Below are 23,958 nucleotides of genomic sequence, written 5' to 3' on the forward strand. Positions count from 1 at the left end.
AACATTAGTACTTGCTGCTTCACCTTGCACTTTTATGTTGTAGAGATAGCTATTTTCCATAAATCTCATGAACCAACCTCTGCTAGCTTGAAACTTTTCTTCCACTGCTTCCTCACCTCTCTCAGGCTTCATAGAATGGAAGAGAGTTAGGGCCTTGCTCTCAATTAGGCTTTGGCTTAATAATTTCCTTTGAAAAATTTTTTTTTTCCATTCACCACTTGGATGATTGTTGCACAGAAGAGGTCTAGCTTTTGGTCTATCTCAGCTTTTGACATGCCTTTCTCACTAAGCTTAATCATTTCTAGTTTTTTATTTAAAGGAAGGAACATACAACTCTTCCTTTAACTTGAACACTTAGAGACCATGGTACGGCTATTAACTGGCCTAATTCCAATATTATTGTGATTCAGGGAGGGAGGCCCAAGAACAGAGAGAGAGATGGAAGAACTGTTGGTCTGTAGAGAAGTCAGAACACACACAAGATTTATCAGCTACGTGCAGTGTGTTATATGGGCGCTGTTAGTAGCTTCTCCAAATAGTTACAATAGTAAAACCAAAGATCACTGATCACAATCACTGTAACAGATATTATAATAATAATGAAAAAGTTTGACATATTGTGAGAATTACCAAAATGTGACACAGAGACGTGAAGCGAGTGCATGCTGTTGGAAAAATGGCACCCATAGACTTGCTCCATGTAGAGTTGCCACAAACTTTCAACTTGTAAAACATTCAATATTTGTGAAGCATAGTTGTGTGGAAAAACACAAACTGATTTTCCTCTGCTGTCATACCACATCAATCAACACTGAAGATTTCTGTGGCCCAGTGTGTAGGTTTTTTTCCTTATGCACCAAGCAATCAATTCTGCAGTAGACACCAACTGAGTGTCCTGTAATTCAATTCAGTTCTGACACCACCTGGAGATAGTATCTGATCCCACAACTTGAGCACTCCATCCCCAAGCTTGATCCCTACTCCCGATACCAATTGCAAGCTCCAGGTTGTTTGACCTGTGCTTCTGGCTGACTGTCTATAAATTAGGGATCCCACAGCTCACTCCTTGGGTTTAATTTGTGAGAGTGACTCAGAGAACTCGGGGAAACATGCTTACCAATTTATTGTAAAGATATTACAAAGGATACAGAAGAAGAGATGCACAGGCATGTGGGAAGAGGTTCCCTCCAGGAACTGCAGATGTTCAGCTACCCAGAAGCTCTTCCATATTTCATCCTCTTCAGCCTTTTCTGGAAACTTCATTGTATAGGCATGAAGCATGGCCAACTGTGTAGAAACTGTGACAAAACCAAAAGGGTATGATCTAATACTAATAGACTGAGTGGAGAAACCCATGAAAATCTGTCTGTCCATATTTTTCTTGTCCTCTCTCTGCAGCATTCCTTCCTCCAGGGTACAGGGCAGGACTTCTTAAATTAGAGTCTTATGACCTACAAATCAGACTAGGTAGGTCAGAGAATTTCTTTATGGCCAGCTCCAAGAAAAAAAAGGTAGGGGAAGATGCCTGCTTTGGGGAGAAAAAGGAGCAAATGAAAGAAGGATAGAAGAAGATCAGAGAGAGAGAGAAAGAGAAAGAGAGAGATTCTATTTTCTGAGACCTTCTGAAGCCTTAAGAGTCCCAACATTTTAACAAGAACTAAAGGAGTTATGGAGTTATGAGCCAGGAACGGTAGACAAATATCAGAGCAATAAAGAGAAATACAAATAAAACAATGTCTGTCTGTAATATTATGTAGTGTTTGTCTTTCTGTGTCTGACCTTTTTCACTTAGCGTAGTTGTCCTCTGTCCTCCATCATTTTATGTTGAGGATTATCATCTCTGTTGGAGTCAACCATTGATAAAATTCCCCTCCCTTCATATTATCATGAATTTCTCAACATTTCTCTTCTACTCATGGCATTGTTCTTTGTTTTCCTATAGATTTATATTGTATATCTTCTATTATGTTGGTGTGATTGGGGAAAGATGAAAGATAAACATATATGATCATTTGGTCTTCCATTTTCACCACAGCATTCAGATATTTGTGGCATTCCATCAAATGTTAGTTTTTCAACTTCAAAATACTTATATCCTTTTCTCTCACAATTATATAGGAGGCAGTAAATGACACATATGCCAGTACTATTTTTTAATCTTTGAAAAGAGTCATATGGATTTAACTGTTTGACAAATACTGCTTGGGCTGTGCTTACTTGTTTACTATTGAATTAACATAGGGTTGAAGGTGATTGACAGATATATTTCTAATTCTGAAGTCATATTTACTCAAATGATACCAACCTGAATTGCTTTCGAGATGCTCTTCTCATTAGGTTTCCTGAGATTGACTGTTGTCTTGAGGTCTAAAACTCTCTCAAGGTTTCTTCTCTTTTATTAAAGGTAAAGTTGGTAAATCGGGCATTTAAAAATAGCATATCAGGCTTCCACGTTTTCCTAATTTTTCATTTTGTTTTAACCAATTTTAATAATTGGACATCATACTAGTGTGCTTTTATTCATGTAATTGCAATTTTCTCTAAACTGATGAGAAAACTACTGGTTCTAGAAATTAAATATTTTTTCCTAATTCGATGGGGTAAATAATTAGCAAATCCAGAATTGAAAATCCAAATTTCTTGTTTCCTTTCCTATGTTATGCTATGCTAAACAGGGTTTTTTTTTTATTTTTCTCAAAGTGATTTGGTCAGCTACTAGCATCACTTCTGAGAATGTTTTTCTGGTCTGTGAGTTTCTAGGCCAAGTAGAGAATTAAATCTTTGATATTTAGAGGTATATGCCTCATTGTAAAATGGTAAGGACTGTGGATATATTTTTCCAAACATTAACTTTGTAAATTTTTGAATTGACCGGTAAACATAGCACACAACATATTACCTCCTATAATAAAATCAACTATATGAGTGGAGAGGGAAATAATTATCTACCAGGTAAACTGATGACTTGCAGTCATAAATGTGAAAATTAGCTACAGATAGTTTCTGAAAATTTGATTGAAAATAAATTTCTGTGTGTACAGGTGTGTGTATGCATGATTTCAATGTAGGACAAATTCGTATGGTTGAATTATAATACTTGGGAATCCTGAGTTTGTGTTGCTTTTATATTGCCTGGCTTATATCACTGTGTTTCAACTTCCTGTACCTATTGAATAGTAAATTGTTTATTGCAATATGCCATAGTAAAAACTTATTTACATTCTTAACATATGGGTTTACTTCACATTGTGACAGGAGAAAGAGAAGACATAAAGATGTATTATTTACCCATGCCACTTTTAACCAGAAAGCAAAATAAATGAAGAGGTGAAAAAAAAATCTCATGGAGTACAAGTAGATCATCTGATGTTTTTACTTAAGTAAAAATGATAGGTACCTGTTTCATAAATATAATTAAAATGGATATATGGTAAAATATGCATGACTATCCCTTCCAAGTAAGCATATGGATCATATCAAACAAAAAAGGGTCATTATAGGTAAATGAATTATCTGTAGTCAAACATATTATCTTCTCCCTGTTTCATACATTGTCATAGCAACGATTGACTTCATATGGCCTGACTCAGCTACTCAGCAACCAAAAGAGAAAAAAAATGTTCTGTTTCCTGTCATCTGCTGCTAGAGGTGATATCTTTAGATGGTGCAGTAATAAGAGATGATGCTTAAACCTACCACATTTTCTTTTGTGATTGCAGCAAAATTAATAATTATCTACTGGATGCAGGGCAGTTGTCATTTTGAGTTTTGGGTGGTAATATCTATAGGTGAGGAACAGAAGTGTTTTAAGAATGTTCAGTGATTATTGGTAAAAATGGAGACAGGACAACCTTTCAATAGTTATTTGTCTAAACATTTTTTGTGTGTATCTTAGAAATGAGCAAAGACTTTCTGTGTGTACAGGTATGTGTATGCATGATTTCAATGTAGGACAAATTCGTATGGTTGAATTATAATACTGGGGAATCCTGAGTTTGTGTTGCTTTTACATTGCCTGGCTTATATCACTGTGTTTCAACTTCAATCTCACTATGAGATTTCTGAATAAATATTTTAAGAATGCCTAAAACTCAATTCCACTTTTCTGTATCCTATTTTACAACATTCTTCAGTCTTTCATTATATTGAGCTAGTTCTTTTTATGTGAAATGAATTTATAAATTTTTTTTTGCTAAAATAAGAAGGGAAAAAAAAGTGTATTTATTTCCAACTGAGAGTGTTGAGTATCTGGTGTTGGTTTTCTCCTAAATATCATAGTAAAGGAATAGCAAACATTTGCTGGCCATAGATTTATATACTTTTCTGTGTGGACTGTGTGGAAAAGATACAAGTTATGTTGAATAAAATCACAAATAAGATTTTGTTTTTGTATGGGCTTGTGCAGACTGAAAAAGAACAACAAATAAGCCATTAAAGAATTAACTTAGAAAAGTTCTAATTTCAGTTTCAGTTTTAGTTTCTAATTTCTGAGTAAAATGGGTTTAGATGTCTGGTTTTTTAAGTGAATTTTACTAAGTAGACCACACAGCCATTATCAGCAGGGCCTGAAGGTGGTCCCTACCTAGGAAAAGATAAGGAAAAGCCATCTTTTTTGTTTTGTTGTTTTTTTTTTTAATTTCCCGTTTCACTATTATAGCTATATTTCTTTTTCTGTAGGGAATGCAACTGAATAGAAACAGAAATCTGAGAGTAACATGTGGATGACATCTATGCGATGTGTGCACCACCGGTAACTTGTCCTCTGCCCATGGTCGTCCTAATATGTATACAGAGGTACTGTACCTCTAAGTCCAGGCTTCACCTAACAATTTAACAGAGCAGTACTGGGAGCCACTTCTGAGATTTTCCTGCAAAACCATTATATTTTACTTTCATTTAATTTAATTTAATAGAAAATAGCTAGGAAGGGGAGTTAAACACTTTAAAAATCTGAAATGTGGTCAATCCTTCCCTTCCCTCCACACTACTGTCAATTATATTTTCAGTCTTTCACCTCATTCAGGTGATTTCATTTATCATTTAAAGATTATCTTAAAGATAAAGATTTAGCCACTTCATTGTTTTCTGTTTCAATTGTGTCATCTCTCAGTTCTACATTTCAAGAATACTGAATCAGATTTGTAGAACATCAAATGCTTGGAGCTCTTTGGAAAAATGACCCTATGTTAATACAAAGTGTTGCTTTGTATTAACTTTTAAAAAATGACTCAGTCCCTATGAGTCTTAGTTTCTCCTCTATAAATTTGAAATGTTGGAAGTCACAGCATTCATCTTGGCTTAAGTACTGGTCCTGAATTTATCAAACTTGTTGTAAAATGAGTTAGAAGTGAGGCTGAGAGCAGGGCCAAAACAAGGCTGAGACAAAACATTCTTCCTTTAACTTCTCTGTGTTTTCCCAGAGAGTGTGTTGTCATTATTTTGTCTGCTGTTTTGTACCTTTGGACATTCCACCAGTGATGAAATTCAGACAGGTAATTGCAGCATTCCTCATATCATCTTCTAAAGATTAAATGTCTCCTTGCTTGTGCTCTTTTCATTTTATTTGGCATTATATTTTATTGCATTTAGATAATCAGCAGAACTTGTTGCCTGTCTCTTCATTTATGAAATGCAGAAAGAGTATCTCTTTTATGTTGCTATTGTTGAGTTAAATATAATAGCATATATTTAAAACATGGAAAGGCATGAATAGTGACTAGTCAATAAGTGCTAGTTTCCTCCCTGTTCTCCAGCCCCTAGATATGGGAAATATTTCTTTGCAGTAAGTTGATCTATGCTTACTGCATTAGTTAACTATTGTTATGTTACAAAGCATTCCAAACTCCTTAAATAATTAACATTTTAAACATTTCTCTTGAAGATAGAGCCATGTTGCTCTGCTAATCTTGGCTAGGTTTGGCTCATCTCACAGGGGCCTGATCATGTCATGAACAATTAGCTAGCTAAGGGAGACTAGGCTTAGAGTGGTTTTTAATACCTCCGATCCCTTCAGTGGGGTATCTAAGAGCAAACAGTCTCAACTGTGGAAGATGACAAGGAAAAATGAGCATATACTTTTCAAGCTTGGATATTGCTAATATCTCAGTGGTTAAAGTAAGTCACATGACTGAACCCAAAATCAGAGCATGGAAGGACTGTATAGTTACAGGAAAAAAAAGCATGAATAATTAGGGCCATTGGTACAATCGACTTATTACCTCTACAGAGTTTCTTGCAGACCCTTGTAATTAGTCAAGGTTTAGTCAGAGAAGCAGAATACCTACAACTCATCAAGCGGTAATGAATGATTTACTTTAAGAGTTAAACCTTATGCAATTGTGGGACTGACCTATTAGAGCAGGCTGTGTACCCTCTGTCTTGTGTTGATTCTGAAGCTGTTTTGGTCATCCAGAGTGCTACTCCAAAAGAAAACTAGGATGTGGAAAGTCAGTAACTAGAGCTCATGACAACAACCGGGACCTATGTCTTTCTCTCACCATCTCTAACCTTGGTGCAGTGATTGGTTATCTGGAGGGAAAGGTTATGTCCTTCACTGTAAGTTACACATATCCTTAACCCAATAATAAAATAAACTGAAGGGGAGGATTAGGTGGGAGCTTCAGGAATTCCTGCCCTAGTTCATTGCTGAGCTGCTACAGTGCCTGATGCTCTGTATCAAGCTTTGAAGTATAAAAATGTATGACTATTTCTTCACTTCTGTCTTCTAAATTGCATGCAAATGTCTCCTGTGGCGAAAACTAATCTAGAGCTGTACAGGGAAGAGAATTCTGAGAAATGTGTTTTAAGCTTGGTCTCCTCTGCTGTTTTGTTAAAATCTCTTTTTGTCTCATATCACTTTATATTGATTATGCTGAACTGGTCTTTTTAAAGGGTCTCACATTCAACTCTTCTCCCTAAAAGAGTTAAGATTCCTTGCTATTCAAGTCGGTATGGCAGAAGGGATGTAAAAAAAAAAATCCAGTTATAGGATAGCATCTCAATATTTGGCATTTTTAAGCTAATTTCCCATCTCATAATTTGTGATAAAATACCCCTGTGACCTCTACTTTGCTTCTAGATAAGAAAAAGTTTATAACATGCTTTGCCATCCTCCATAATAAAAGATGCTTTCATAAATGCAAAGATTGATAATGAAAATTTAATTTGTAATATAATGACTGTAACTCTAAGTAACCAAAGGGACAGATAAACCAACCAAGTATATTAGGAATCTGTTATCATTTAAGAGAGGAAATTACTGCAATGCCTGAATAATTAAGTTACTTAATTAATACAAAATTTTAGTGAACCTCATTGACTTCAGTGTAAATTCCCACAATTGGATATGTACAGCTAATTATCAAAGGGGAAATCATAGACTTTCTACCTTAAAGCAACCAATGATCTAATGGTATTTATTACTGTTTCTTAATAAATATTTTACTATAGAAATAACCATGACTAGCCAGTTCAGAAAAAAAGATCAGACCTCTATATGTGTGTATATATATATATGTATGATCTCTATCTATACTGTAATGAAAATTTTTGGCTTGAGAAAGAGAAATTTCTACTGCTAATTGGTACAGGGAAATCAAAATCATGATATGAGCAGATAATACTGAGAAAAAAGTGCAAATAGAATTGTTAATGAAGGTGAGATTTATGAAAAGTTAATTTTAAAGGTAATATCTTATTTATGGATAGTTGCTATAGGGGTAGTACAGAAAGAAAGAACTTGATTTATTCTTATTTCTTTTCATCATGCTACATGCTACATGATAATATAGCAGGATAGAATATGGATGGCTATTTTGTTGCTGTTTATCATTTCCAATTGTGGTAAAAACTCATTAAATTTTGTTAACTACCTTGGCCATTTTAAAGTGTGTAATTCAGTGGTGTTAACTGTATTCACTGTGTCATACAACAGATGTCTAGACTTTTTTATCTTGCAAAACTGAAAGTCTAAATGTATTAACACTTCCCCATTTCCCCCTCCCTCCAGCCTCTAGCAACTAACATTCTTTCATTTTCTATGACTTTTGACTACTTTAGGTAGTTCATATGAGTAGAATCAAACAGTATTTGTCTTTTTCTGACAGCTTATTTCACTTAGCATAATGTCCTCTAGATTCATCCATGTTGTAGCATGTAACAGAATTTCCCATTTTTAAGGCTGAATAATATTCAGTGGGATATATACCACACTTTCTTTATCTATTCATCCATTGATGAATGTTTGGGTTGCTTCCACTTCTTGGCTATTGTGAATAATGCTGAAATGACCATGGATGTGCACGTATCACTCTGAGATCTTGCTTTTATTTTTTTGTATATATAACAAGAAGTGGGATAGATGACTCATTTAGTAATTCTATTTCTAACAATTTTTAAGTAAAACTTCATAGTATTTTCTATATGGCTTAATTATTTTACATTTTCACCAACAGTACACAAATGTTGGAATTTTTCCACATTCTGACCATCATTTGCTATTTTCTGGGGTTTCCATTATTGATGTTTGTTTTGTTTTGTCTTTATGATAGTGAGCATCCTAATGGTGTGAAGTGATATCTCACTGTGGTTTTGATTTGCATTTCTCTAATGATTAATGATGTTGAGCATCTTTTCATTTGCTTCTTTGGCCATTTGTGTACCCTTTTTGGAGAAATGTATATTGAAGTCCTTTTTCTGTTTTTAAAAATCAGGTCATTTGTTTTGTTGCTGTTGTTGTAGATTTGTAGAAATTCTTAGGTATTCTAAATATAGCCCCCTTGTTATGGTTTGGCTGTGTCCCCACCCAAATCTCATCTTGAATTATAACTCCCACAATTCCCACTTGTCCTGGGAGGCACCCAGGGGGAGGTAATTTAATTATGGGGGTGGATCTTCCCTGCTCTGTTCTCATAATATTGAATGAATCTCATGAGATCTGATGGTTTTAAAAATGGGAGTTTCCCTATACAAGCTCTCTTTTTTCTAGCTGCCATCCATGTAAGACACAACTTGCTCCTCCTTGCCTTCTGCTGTGATTGTGAGGCTTCCCCAGCCATGTGGAATTGTAAGGCCATTAAACCCTTTTTCCTGTATAAATTACCCAGTCTTGGGTATGTCTTTATCAGCAGCATGAAAATAAACTAATACAGTAAATTGGTACCAGGAGTGGAGTGTTGCTGAAAAGATAGCCCAAAATGTGGAAGCAACTTTGGAACTGGGTAACAGGCAGAGCCTGGAACAGTTTTTAGGGCTCAGAAGAAGATAGGAAAATGTGGGAATGTTTGCAACTTCCTAGAGACTTGTTGAATGGCTTCAGCAAGAATGCTGATGATATGAACAATAAAGTCCAGGCTGAGGTGGTCTCATATGGAGATGAGGAACTTGGGAACTGGAGCAGAGGTGACTGTTGTGTTTTAGCAAAGAGACTGGCAGCATTTTTCCCCTGCCCTAGAGATTTGTGGAACTTTGGACTTGAGAGAGATGATTTAGGGTACCTGGTGGAAGAAATTTCTAAGCAGGAAAGCATTCAAGAGGTGACTTGAGTGCTGTTAAAGGCATTCAGTTTTATAAGGGAAGCAGAGCATGAAAGTTCTGAAAATTTACAGCCTGAAAATGCAATAGAAAAGAAAAACCCATTTTCTGAGGAGAAATTCAAGCTGGCTGCAGAAATTTGCATAAGTAATGAGGAGCTGAATGTTAATCCCCAAGACAATGGGGAAAATGTCTCCATGATATGTCAGAGGTCCACATGGCAGCCCCTCTCATCACAAGCTGACATAGGAGAAAAAAATGGTTTTCTGGGCCAGGCCCAGGGTCCCCTTGCTGTATGCAGTCTAGGGCCCTGGTGCCCTGTTTCCCAGCTGCTCCTGCCATGACTAAAAGGGGCAAAGGTACAGCTTGGGCTGTGGCTTCGGACAGTTCAAGCCTCAAGCCTTGGCAGCTTCCATATGGTGTTGAGCCTCTGGGTTCACAGAGGTCAAAAATTGAAGTTTTGGAACCTCTACTTAAATTTTAGAGGATGTATGGAAACGCCTGGATGTCCAGGCAGAAGTTTGCTGCAGGGGTGGAAGTGTCATGGAGAACCTCTACTACGGTGGCGTGGAAGGGAAAAGTGGGGTTGGAGCCCCCACACAGAGTCCCTACTGAGGCACTGCCTAGTGGAGCTGTGAGAAGAGGCCCACCAGCCTCCAGACCCTAGAATGGATTATCCACCAACAGCTTGCACTGTGTGCCTAGAAAAGGCAGAGACACTCAACGCCAGCCCGTGAAAGCAGCTGGGAGGGAGGCTGTACCCTGCAGAGCCACAGGGGTGAAGCTGCCCAAGACCATGGGAACCCACCTCTTGCATCAGTGTGACCTGGAAGCGTGACATGAAGTCAAAGGAGATCATTTTGGAACTTTTAAGATTTGACTGCCCTGATCAGTTTTGGACTTGCATGGTGCCTGTAGCCCCTTTGTTTTGGCCAATTACTCCCATTTGAAATGGCTATATTTACCTAATGCCTGTACCCCGATTTTATCTAGGAAGTAATTAAATTGCTTTTTATTTTACAGGCTCATAAGTGGAAAGGACTTGCCTTATCTCAGATGACACACTGGACTGTGGGCTTTTGAGTTAATGGTGAAATGAGTTAAGGCTTTGGGGGACTTTTGGGAAGGCATGATTGGTTTTGAAATGTGAGGACATGAGATTTTGAGGGGTCAGGGGCAGAATGATATGGTTTGGCTGTGTCTGCACCCAATCACATCTTTAATTGTACGTCCCACAATTCCCCTGTGTCATGGGTGGAACCTGATGGGAGGTGATTTAATTGTGGGGGCAGGTCTTTCCTGCACTGTTCTAATGATAATAAGTGAGTCTCAGAAGATCTGATGGTTTTTAAAATGGGAGTTTCCCTGCACAAGCTCTCTTTTACTCTGCTGCCATCCATGTAAGACATGACTTGCTCCTTGCCTTCCACCATGCTTGTGAGGCTTCCCTAGCCACATGGAGCTGTAAGTCCCTTAAACTCTTTTTCCCATATAAATTACCAAGTCTTGGGTATGTTTGTATCAGCACTGTGAAAATGGACTAATACACCTGATTTGCAAATATTTTCTCCAATTCTGTTGGTCGCATTTCACTGTTTATTTTTTCTTTTGATGTACAGAAGGTTTTAAGTTTTATGTAGTTCCACTTATCTAACCTTGCTTTTGTTGCCAATGCTTTTGGTGTTATGTACAAGAAATCATTGCCAAATCCAAAATCACAAACCTTCTTCTCTGTTTATTTCTAGATTTTTATAGTTTAAAATTTTACATTTACATTTTTCTTTAATTCATTTTGAATTTTTGCATATGGTATAAAATAAGGGTCCAACCTCATTCTTTTGCATGTGAATATGTAGTTTTCCCAATACCATTTTTTGAAGAGGCATTCCCTGATGTGTGGTGTTGGCATACTTGTTAAAGATTATTTTACCATATATGTGAAGGTTTATTTCCAGGCTCTCTCTGTGTTCCATGGGTCTGTATGTCTGTCTTTATGCCAGTACCACCACACTGTTTTGATTAGGCAATATTGTTATAAGTAAAGTGTCACTGAGATTTTGATAGAGACTACGTTGAATCTGTAGATTGCTTTGGGTACATTTAATAATAAGTATTTCAGTCCATGAAAATCAGGTGTCTTTGGATTTATTTGTATCTTTAATTTCTTTTAGTAATATTCTGTAGTTTTCATTGTACAAGTCTTTGCCTCTTTGGTCAAGTTTATGCTTAAGAATTTTTCTTTTTTGATGATATTATAAATGAAATTGTTTTCTTAATTTCCTTTTGGGGTTGTTTATTGTTAGTGTGTATAGAAACACAACTATTTTGTGTGTGATAATTTTGTATCCTGTAAATTTGTTGAGTTTGTTTATTAGTTCTAACAATTTTCTGTGGACTCTTTAGTGTTTCCTACCTATAAGATCATGTCATCCACAAGCAGGGATAACTTTGTTTCCTCTTTTACAATTTGGTACCTTTTATTTATTTTTCCTGACCAATTGCTCTGGCAAGAGCCACCAGTACTGGTTTATATAAGTGGCGAGAGTAAAAATCATTGACTTTTTCCTGATTTTAGAGGAACATGGCTCTAAATTGAACACATTCCTAAGTTAAACACATTCTTTTCTCAAGAATGGTCTGCATGACTATGTGTTCAATTTGGGCAACAGGTGGCAGGTGTATTCATTGTCTGTTATATGCTCTCATACAATGTTCTGAGATCTTTATTTCACTGTTTTGGCTGTGACCTTTAGTTGTTTTTCTTCTTTTCTACACCTCTGTCCGATGTACCATCTTATTCCAGCTTTTTTGAGACATTAAATTTATTCCCGGTGATTTACTTTTTTCTGGCTTCCCATAGCCCATGAACACCCATGTAACAATATTCTGTCTTAAGCACTAATATTTTATTATGTTTGTATTTTTTTTACCTTTATTTTAGGTTCAGGGGTACCTGTGCAGGTTTGATATATAGGTAAATTACATGTCACAGGGGTTTGTTGTACAGATTATTTTGTTACCCAAGTAATAAGCATAGTACTTGATAGGTAGTTGTTTGATTTTTATCCTCCACCCTCAAATAGGCCCTGGCCTCAAATATTCATTCCTTTATGTCCGTGTGCATTTTATTTGTTTAGATTTTGTGGTTTAATAAAGTATTCTCTCCCATTTTCTTACTCTAATATGATCTTACTAGGGACCTATATATGATACATTTCATCTTCACTAGTCTTTAATGTTTTGTTAAGTAGAAAATTTTCTGGAACTGTACATTCATTGACTTTGCTTACTGTCACTGACTTCACTCAGACCACTTTATAGTATTACTCTGGAGACAAAAGTAGTAGTTTGCTATTTTTTCATTGATCAGAAAAAGCATATATATGGTTGCTTTTTATATGCTCTGTACTGTATTCAGTATTGTGGCAGAGATCATGGAAAACTCTCTAGGATGTTTTATAAGATATGTAGTATATTTCCAGTCTCCTTATTCTTTGTGCCTCTACTATACAGGCAGGGGAAATAATGCATCGACACATTTTTTGGCTCGTGTATATTGTCAAGTGGTCTTTGACAAAGATGCCAAGACCACAAAATTGGAAAAAGACACTATCTTCAAAGAATGGTTTTTGGGTAGGCTGGATATTGCAATACAAAAAAAATAAGTGGGGCAAGGGACAGATTTTGATATTATAATTTTTAAAAATGAACAGATATGGTTGATACTGCCCTCTCTCCTTCATTGAATAAAGTTATGGTGGCTGGACCCATAGTAGCCACCTTGTAAGCACAAGAAAAAGATTAAGAGAACAACAACAAAAAATGGCCTTGACAAGCTAAACAAATACCAGGAGTTCCCTAGATTCACATACCTGAAGAGAAAGGTAAATTTCTACATGTTTAGTCCATTTTAACTATTCTGTTACTCGCAGCCGATTGTTATACTAAATTTTATATATATATAATATATATACTTAAGTATATATATTATATATATACTTATGTATATATATTATATATATACATAAGTATATATATAATATATATACATAAGTATATATATTATATATATACTTATGTATATATATTATATATACATAAGTATATATATAATATATATACATAAGTATATATATTATATATATACATAAGTATATATATAATATATATACATAAGTATATATATTATATACACATAAGTATATATATAATATACATAAGTATATATATAATATATATAATATACATAAGTATATATATAATATATATAATATACATAAGTATATATATAATATATATACATAAGTATATATATAATATATATACATAAGTATATATATAATATATATACATAAGTATATATATTATATATAATATGTATATATATTATATATACATAAGTATATATAATATATATACATAAGTATATATATATTATATATACATAAGTATATATAATATATATACATAAGTATATATATAATATATATACATAAGTATATATATTATATATACATAAGTATATATATTATATATACATAAGTATATATATACATATATACATAAGTATATATATACATATATACATATATACATGTATACATATATACATATATACGTATATATATACACATATATACATATATACATATATACATATATACTTAGGTACATATATGTGTGTATATATGTTGAGATGCTTCGCAATATATACGTATGTATATGTGTATATATACACATATGTGTATATTATACATGTATGTATATATGTGTATATGTATATACATATATGTATATATGTGTATATGTATATACGTATATGTATATATGTGTATATGCGTATATGCATATATGTATGTGTATATATGGGCATATGCATATATTTATGTGTATATATGTGTATATACATAGGTGTATATATGTGTATATATGCGTATATACACCTAGGTGTATATACATAGGTGTGTATATATACATATATCTATGTATATATGTGTGTGTATATATGCATATGTCCATATACACATATATTCATGTATATATGTGTGTATATACATATATGTATGTTTATATGTGTGTATGTGTATATATACATATATGTATGTATGTATATATGTGTATACATGCATATGTAGTTTAGATGCTTCTCAGCTTATGATGGAGTTCTGTCCTGATAAACCCATCATAAGTTGAAATATCAGGAGTAAAAAATTCAGCCCAGAGAGATTTTGGAGAATTACTTATGCTTACTATCTGAAACTTGTGGTCACATATCATCACATTTGCACCATCACGTAGCTGCAAAAAAATCACAAGTCATACCACTGTAAGTCAGGGATGGTCTGTACATGCACATAAACATTAAATCATATAAAGTAGGGGATTTATTTAACCAATGAAAACCAAGAGGAGTTCAAAATAGGTTAGAGTATTTGGGAAAGACATCAAGGAAATGGGATTTGAGTGGGTCGTGAAAGAAAGAAAAGAACCCCAAAATATAGTGGCCTAAAACAATTACTATATTCTTGTGATTCTTAAGATCAGGTATTTGGGTGGGGCTTAATAGGAATTGCTCATCTTTGCTCCACATGGTGTCACATGAAATGACTTCACTGGGGACCAGAGCATCCAAGATGGCCTCACTCACATGGCTGCTGCCTCGTCTCGTCTAACCAAAAATGCACTTGGCTTCTCTCTTTCTGGGTTGCCAAATAGGCTCAATCATGTCTGGAGATGTGGTTATTTTCCATGTGGTCTCCTTCCTCTTATTTTCCAGGGGTCTTTATCTGTGGCTATGTAACCTAAACTTCTTTATATGGCAGCTGCCATTCTAGAGGACAAAAACAGGAGCTATAGGGTCTTCCATTTCCAAGAACCAGAAATTGAGATAATTAATATAGATTGCCTAAAACCATGTCTCACATGCATCAGACACCCAAATTGTAGTAGGTCTTTTTGTTTACTTCAATAGGTGGGATTCAGACAGTGTGTTAGCATTGTGGAAATTCAGCAAGTGGAGGTGACACAGAATACAGCACGTAGGTAATAGCTAATATGCAGCTGCTAGACAGACTATGGTCAGCATGAAGGAGGACAGAATGAAGGTGGTGAGAAACCTTAAGGAGGGTTGCTTATTAGACTGAGATATATATTTTTGCCTTTGTGTGGAAAGGAAAAGATGTCCACTTGTTTGCTATTGAAAAGTGAAATCAGCACAGGACTATAAGCAAGTGTTTCCTGGTGCTGAGATACCTAAGTACTCACATTGAAGTTTTTAAGTTCGTCTAAAGTCTTGATTGATTTCAGAGTCTGAATCGATCAGACTCAAAATGCGGTCTGAAAACCAAGACACACCTCAAGAATTTATTAAAATAAAGATTCATTGACCTCAATCCAGATGTGCCTTCATGTCCTTGTTTACTCTCTGTGCCTTAGATTCTGCTGTGGTTTAACATCAGCTTAGTGAAATAGATGTATGGATTATACTATCAGGTTTTGATTAAACTAACTTTCCCAAAATATGTCAGTGCAAAGAAACCCTTGGGGAAGATGGAAGGGAAGAAAAATATCACACAATTAAACAGAAGGAAAATGGCAGAGATGGTACTTCTACTCCTAGTATAAGAGCCCTTTCAAGCCAAGGGAGGAATAAATGAGATGTTAATATAATCAAGCATGGTATAGTCTGTCACACTGCGTGATCACAATGTGCTCACCAACTGTAAGGACAAGAAACCATGTGCTATTAATATACAAAACTCAAATACATATTTATCTCATTCTTTAAAATTTCTATTTTTCTTTGCTCTTTTTACTTTTTTGTAATGGAATATTAAGTAGTAAATGTATATAATTTATATGTAAATATAAATAGATGAGTTGTAAGATTAGAGCTAATCAAAACTGAAGCACAAGACCTTACAGTAAGGAACAAGGCATGTCATTACCTATCTTGCTATTAAAATATTCACATGAAAAGTTAAATATAACATCATATATTTGGATAATGCCTCGATGCCCAAAATGTGCATGTCTGGAAATATCCTAGTATAGTTGTGCTATTTAAAATGCTACTATAGGTTTGTACATTTTATGCCATGGTCCTAAGGGAGACAAAGATCTATCCTCTGAGTTTTTGATCTAACAAGCAAACCATATCTTAATTTGATTTTTAGAAAGTTTGCACTGACTCTTCTGTCACAACAGCCAAGTGCACAGTCTGCTAAGTAAGTGATATGTACATTTATAATTCTTTACTGAATAATTATGAATAAAAGTAATTTTGCTGTTTGAAACAGAATTGGATTGTGATAGTTCCAGTATAACTTTTAATAACACTATCTATATAAAGTGTGCATTGTTAACATAAAAAATCTACTTTTATAAAAAATCTACTTTTATTGGAATTTTTATTGAATTAACATTACGGACTTTAAACAAATGCCCTAATTAGGTAGACTATCTAATGGGAATGTTGCCTAAATTAAAATCAAGAAAAATGTTCAGTAGGCTTACTAATCCTCCGGAGAAATTTGGAATGCTCCTGCCATACTTTTATGAAAATTTTAGTGTTTCCTGATCTATTTAAACCAAATTTGTTGCTTTCTTATTGAATACTCTCTACTGTTTATTTTCTCTTGAGTAAAGTGACATAACCTATAGAGATGATAGAGATATAAAAGGAACCTGGAGAGATAATGACTGTGAAATGAAATGTTTGTTATTCTCTAAACTTGTTGTAATTTCTTTGCAAACAACCACAAAGATATGAATATCTTTGTGTCTTGAATGATGTCCACTGTGGAGTATGTAGATGTACAATGCATGTTTGACAAATTTAATTGGAAATTTTACTTCTCATAGAATAAACTAGTGTGTTTGAAAGTTTCTTAATATGGATATGGATATGTATACAATTATCTCAACTTTGGCTCTACACAGTGATAAGTCAGTCAGCAAGCAGCAGAGTGTAACAAGATGATGAGTGATTAGGGAATTATATTATTTGAGGAATGGTTACTGGAGGGAATGGGACTGTTTATTTTATAGAAGTAAGAAATCATGGGAAATTTTTATTTATCTTCAAAAATTAGAACAAATTTCCTGTAAGGGAGTAGTCTTTGTTCTTCCAGTAGTCAAAGACTGATTTAAATACATTCCAGGAACACAAATTTTAGCACAGTATGAGGAAAAGCTTTCTCACAATTAGCATGTAGCTGTGCTTTTTCATACAATTCAAGGGGTTACCACATTCATATAGTAAAATTGTCCCTGAAAATTTAGTACTTAAGCAGAGAGAATGATCATCTACTTATGTCTTAAACTATTTGCACTTCCATAGCAAAATACTGTAAGCCAGATGACATAAACAACAGAAAAGCTCTGGAGGCTGAAAAGTTCAAGGTGAAAGTACAAGCAGACTTGGTATCTGGCGAAAGACTGTTTCCTGGTTCATTGATAGAGCCTTTTTGCTGTGTTCTCACAGAGTGGAAGGCAGTAGCAGGTGGCCACTTCTCTGGGATCTCTTTTACAAAGGTACTACAGTAAGTCCTCACTTAGCATCATCCATAGGTCCTTGGAAACTGCCTCTTTAAGCAAAATGACATATAATGAAACCAGTTTCCCACAGGCTAATTAATATAAAAAAGAGCTAAGTTCCTATAGCCTATTCCTGGTTATAAAACATCACCCAACTTCAAAATAAAGGTCAAAATACTTCTAATATTAAGTATTGAAATAAATGTGAGCTAGACATACACTTAAGAAGGTTAGTGAAAACAAGTAAGATGATTACCCACTTTTTTTACCTGATGACCTAATGTGCCTTTGGCATGTGGTAGAAAGCCAGAGTTGAGAAAATTCAGCCACAGGTTACCCAGAAATATACCTTAGAAAATCACATGTGTACTTTTCTCTAAAACTGGATTTGTAATATTTTTATGCGTATCCAAATGTTTTAAAGATGACTTTCCTAGGAAGTAGTTCTTTTACTTCAAGAAGATCATAACAAAATAATATTTGGAACATACATGAATTCTACCACATAAGAGCAATGGGAAAATATAGAAAGGAAGTGAGGTTCTTTCACATTTGGTGGCATGACCTCTTTCACTTGGGGCTTTGTCAAATATCTATCTAAAGCAATGTGGATTTAAGGAAGGATGTCAGGTGGAGATTTGTCCAGTTTTCTCTGTGATTGAATGTTTCCATTGTATTTACAAAATAATACAGAAATAGTGTAGAAATATGGATGACAGATTGAACCAATATATATAGTTTTAAATTATTCCTTAATTCCATAGTTTGAAGCAACTACAGCACAATGAGGTTAGTTATTATAGTAAAAAATCTTCTACCTTACCCTGACTTTCGAATAATTTGCAGATAATTTAGACTTAGCTTTGCAAAATCATATTTTACAGCTTTATTATTGCTTGCTTACTTCTGAAACAAATCTTCTTGACTTTCTTATTCCATTAATGGCGATCAGATTTCTCTCAGATTCTTAGGCTTGAAATCATGGTGGCATTTTTCCTTTTTAAATTTTTATTTTTGGTGATTCATGGTTATATCTGATACATATTAAGTCTCATAGATTCTGCTTTTCCATTTGTTAAATTATGTTTCTACCCCATCTGCCTGCTTCTCTTCACTTTCCTGAAGTTCTAGCATAGGTTCGTATTCCTTCTTACATGTAATATTCTCACAGCTTTCTAATTTTAAAAAAAGATAAAAACATAATCAGCCCTTCCAAATTAGGGGTAACATTTGAGCCACCCTCTGAATCAGGAAAAGAATTTCACTAAATTCAAGACCAATGGAAGGGCAATGGCAACAATTAGTAGACTCTGCTACAGTTGTGCTGAGTAAACATGTCTTTGTCCAGCAAAATAAGGTCTGTAACAGACTGGAAATTCAGCCATCATCCTTCTGTTCCCTGAAGGTTCTTTTTAACACAGCCAAAATGGCCTTTCTCTATACTTATAATCATTTGGATATTATAGTTCTAGGAAAAAAAACAGTAGCAGAAAATTGGAAGTAGAGACTGATCTTAGTCCCCATCTGCTGATCTGTGACTATCCTCTCAAGTTAAGATCTGCCATAACTAAGATGGGAAGAACATTGGTAGAAGAATATTTTCAAGATCTTAGTTTTAATAGATTGGGTCCATTGAGACTATTAAGAAGCCATTCATCTGGAAGAAGAGAAGATCCCATACTGATCTAGCAAAGCCACACTAGGTATTGGGAAATTATTCAAGACACATTCTAATACCCATAAACTTACCATCTTACTATAGAAAATGCTAATGCTAATGCATTAGCATTACTCAGGACAGATCATATGGGCATGTACTATAGGCTCTTACCAAAGAGAAAGTTCCAGCTCTTCCCACTCCTCCACTTTGTACCAAATGGTTACCTAGTTTTAGTATATTTATGAAAGCATGGCTTTGTTGCTTATCTGGTGGCTCATGATATTACCTTTGCCTCGTTACCCAAAAATCTCCTGTATAGCACTTCTCTACAAGTGACTTTTATTGCAAATCACAACCTGGAACACATGGGCATGATACAGTGCTGGTGTCTCTACAGGAAACTCAGCAGGTGCATGAAAGTTGGGGGAGCCATTCTTAACCTTTCCTATTCTCCTTAATTTTTTTTAACAATTCTTGTATATAAGGGAGTAGGCATATTAAATTCTATTGTAGGACTGAAAGTAAACAAAATGAATTATAATACAAGATAGAGGGGAAATTTAAAAAATTCTATCACTAGGGAAAGCACAACATATTTTAAACACTGTATGAAAGCGTGCCCTGTATAGACATATTCAGTCATTAGTGTGTGTCCCCCAGTCTCTGAGGACTTCCTTCTTCAAACTTTTTCAGGGTTAGTCTTTACCACCTCCTAATATCTTGCTCTTAAGGCTTGATGCCGTCTAATATTTCAAATGCAATGTCTAAGACAAAATAACACCTAGCAGCTCATTTTGTAAAATTAGCATTTGGTGTAGCAAAAATATATAGAAAATGGAGGAGGAGCACCTGTGGAATTTCAGGGAGGCTTTGATAGTCCAAGTCCATGGAGATTCACTACTAGTATAAAGTACAGATATGCTGTTTGGCATGTAATGAATGTTCATCAGCTAATGAACGTCTGAAACACAGACCTCACTTATGACTGCATGTGTGCATGCTGCCACACACACAGATATACACGCAGCAACATAGCAACATACCTGGTGTGTGTGCCCACACACACACACTCTCTCTCTCTCCAAAGAACAAATCTTAGTTTAAAGAAAATCACAGTATCTGGACAAATATTAAAAATAATTCTCTAAGTTTAACAAAATGTGCCTATACCCTTGCAAAAGTGATAACACCTTACATTATTATGCCTCCTAGTCAATATCTGCCTTTATACTATATCCAGAGGTCCATGCGTGCTTATGAAATGGGGATTTTTAACAATCCTGTTTTAAATGACAGCATTTTCTGCCTTTGGTAGGTATACTGTGGTTACACAGATAAACAGTTGAAATTTTGAAATAATGCTTTTTACATCTATTGATCAAAATACATCCTTAGGTGCAGGGTGTCCAGATTATCCTCTGTAAGTGAAAGAAAGATGATGTGAGAGTTTACTATCCTCACATTCATGTGGTAATGTAGAGGTCTAATCACAAGATCTATAGACCTACCGTCTCAAAAATGTGTAAACAAAGTTGAACCAATAAAATCAATAAAAATAATATTACAGAATATATGAATAAAAACATGCAATATTTATCTTTCTGTGCCTGGTTTCTTTCATTTAATATAATGTCCTACAATCTCAAAAAGATGATCTCATAGAAGTAGAGAATAGAATAGTGGTTGCTAAAGGCTAAAGAGAGTAGGGGAATGGGGAGGATAGGGAGAAGTTGGTTGACAGATACGAAATTGTAGCTACATAGGAAGAATAAATTCTAGATAGAAAGAATATAGCACTGTGGGGTGACTATAGTAGCAATAATTTATTGTATTTTTTTAGTATCTGTAGGGTAGCATTTTGAATGTTCCAAGCACAAATAGGTGATGAAGATGCTAACTTACCCTGATTTGATCATACACATCGTAAACAGGTACCAAAATATTCTGCACCCCATAAATATGTACAATTATCATGTGCCAATTAAAAATTAAAGCAAATAAACACAAGTATACAACAAAAGAAAATAGCACTAGCTTGAAGAATTATAAAGGAAACAAAGGCCTTAGAGTACAAGCGCTGAACTTTGAAAACAATCACAGAAATCAGAAGACTTATTTAGACACTTGTATGGAACTCTGATCAGAAAACAGAAGGCATGGAGGTTAAAATAAGGCATAAATAACCATAAGGAAACAAGATATTAAGAAGAAAACGTTTACAATAGAATGAAATGAAAAGTAATAGGCAAAATCGAAAAGAAAGTAGAATAATGAATAGCATTATTTATTATTCTTCTTCCTTGTTCTACTTGCCACACTTTCAGAGATAAACTAAAACCAGGTAACCATTGGGTACAAAGTAGAGGAGTGGGAAAAGTTGGAACTTTCTGTTTGGTAAAAGCCTATAGTACGTGCCCTGATTCTCTGTCCTGAGCAATGGTAATGCATTAGCGTTAGCATTTTCTATCTTAAGATGGTGAGTTTATGGATATTAGAATGTACCTTGAATAATTTCCCAAAACCTAGTGTGACTTTGATAGCCCAGTATGGAATCTTCTCCTATTCACTAATAATGAGAAATATTCTGAATATCACCTTTTAATGAGCACTGGAGATAACCATAATACAAATTAGTTATCATTCTTGACCATTTATCCACACAATTCAGGTGGAATTTCTTGCTATATTTGATAATCATTTAAAACAATGACCAGAGATTTTCTGTCTCACCCCCCAAAAGTCTAAACTATTTATACAATAGGATCATAAAAATGAAAAATTGTGTCTATTTTGTCATAAAATGGATAAATCCAATAATGCCCTTTCATGAAGTAAAATTGCATAACCATATATATTGAACATTTTTATTACCAAGGAATATGAATATAGTTTTATGCATGTTTATGCCATAGTTTTCTTATCTATTAAAAACATTTATAATAATTTAATTCGTTTATATATAAAGCATTTAGAGTAGTGGCTGCACAAGTTGAGTATTCATTAAGTAACATAAATTAATACAAATTATAATATTGGAACAATCCAAGTGATTTCAGATTTAAGATGTTGTCAGTAAGCCTTTTTAAATATTCTCCTTCACCAGTGAATGCTTCTTTGCTAATTACGTATACGTTAATGTATCTAATACAAGATAACACATTTAACAAATTTGTTAAAAAATACAGGAAATAAAACATATGGCAATAAATACCAAAATGTTACCTGATATTATTGTGTAGATGGAGATTTGGGATACTTTTTATACTGTTAAATTTCTGCATTTTTCTGAATGTTGTACAATAAGCATGCTATACATTAACTTTACTTTCAGAAATTATATCTTATTTGTAATTACCAGTATATGCCTCTTAATTCTCTAATAATGTAAAAACAATTGTATAACAAGAAACTACAGAGAAATCACTAATATGACTATGCAGTGAGTATTCGGGTATGTTTCTTTCTACTTCTTTTCCAGGTTTTCTCATAATAGTATGTCATATTTTTAAAATAAAGTATTTAAATATACTATATAGGCCAGGATGAAATATCTCTTCCATTCAATCATTCTTACTTTCTCCAACTAAAAATTCTCTGTCCCTCTTTTAAACTCTGATAATTACTTCCACTTCTGTTGGTTATTCATGGTTTTCTATCTTTCATTATATTTATTTGTATAACTTTTGTGTTAGAATGTCGTTTCAGTGGGTTGTATGCAATTCCATATTATTCTTAATTCAAACGAGCATAACTATGATAGATTTAACATATTATTCTTGTACTAAAAACTTTGTGACATTTATGTTAGCTAAAAGTACCATTATTTTTAACCTCCTATGAGTATGCATGAAGACATACATTTTTCACAGAGGGAATCTAAAAAGTTACATAATAGTATGAAATTTCCTCAGAAATGAAATGTTAAGCAATACAGAGCATCTACTGAATTAATATAAACACTGACTTAGTAATAAGGAGATCTATGTTTTATTTCTTGTTTTAACCTCTAAAGAGTTTAGCTATTTTCTGAAGCACTGGTGAAGTAAGGTTTCAGATTGGAGCAATGATCTATAAGTTTTCCATGCATCAAATTACAGTATATTCTCTCTCTGTTTTGTGGGGGGATGTAGTCTAGTTTCTTTCACTCCATGTTGTTGCGTGTTTCAGTAGTTCACTACTTTATATTGCTGAGTCGATTTCATTGTATGAGTATACTAAATTTGTCCATT

General features: G+C 34.2%; 1 long non-coding RNA gene across 1 annotated transcript in view; it reads left to right on the forward strand.

Moving 5' to 3' along the window:
- The window catches only part of LOC134737860 (uncharacterized), a 609,803-nt gene that overhangs the window by 398,897 nt on the left and 186,948 nt on the right, over nucleotides 1-23,958 (forward strand). The window lies entirely within an intron of this gene.

Source organism: Pongo pygmaeus, chromosome 12 (genome assembly GCF_028885625.2).
Source record: "Pongo pygmaeus isolate AG05252 chromosome 12, NHGRI_mPonPyg2-v2.0_pri, whole genome shotgun sequence".
In the NCBI taxonomy this organism is placed as follows: domain Eukaryota; kingdom Metazoa; phylum Chordata; class Mammalia; order Primates; family Hominidae; genus Pongo; species Pongo pygmaeus.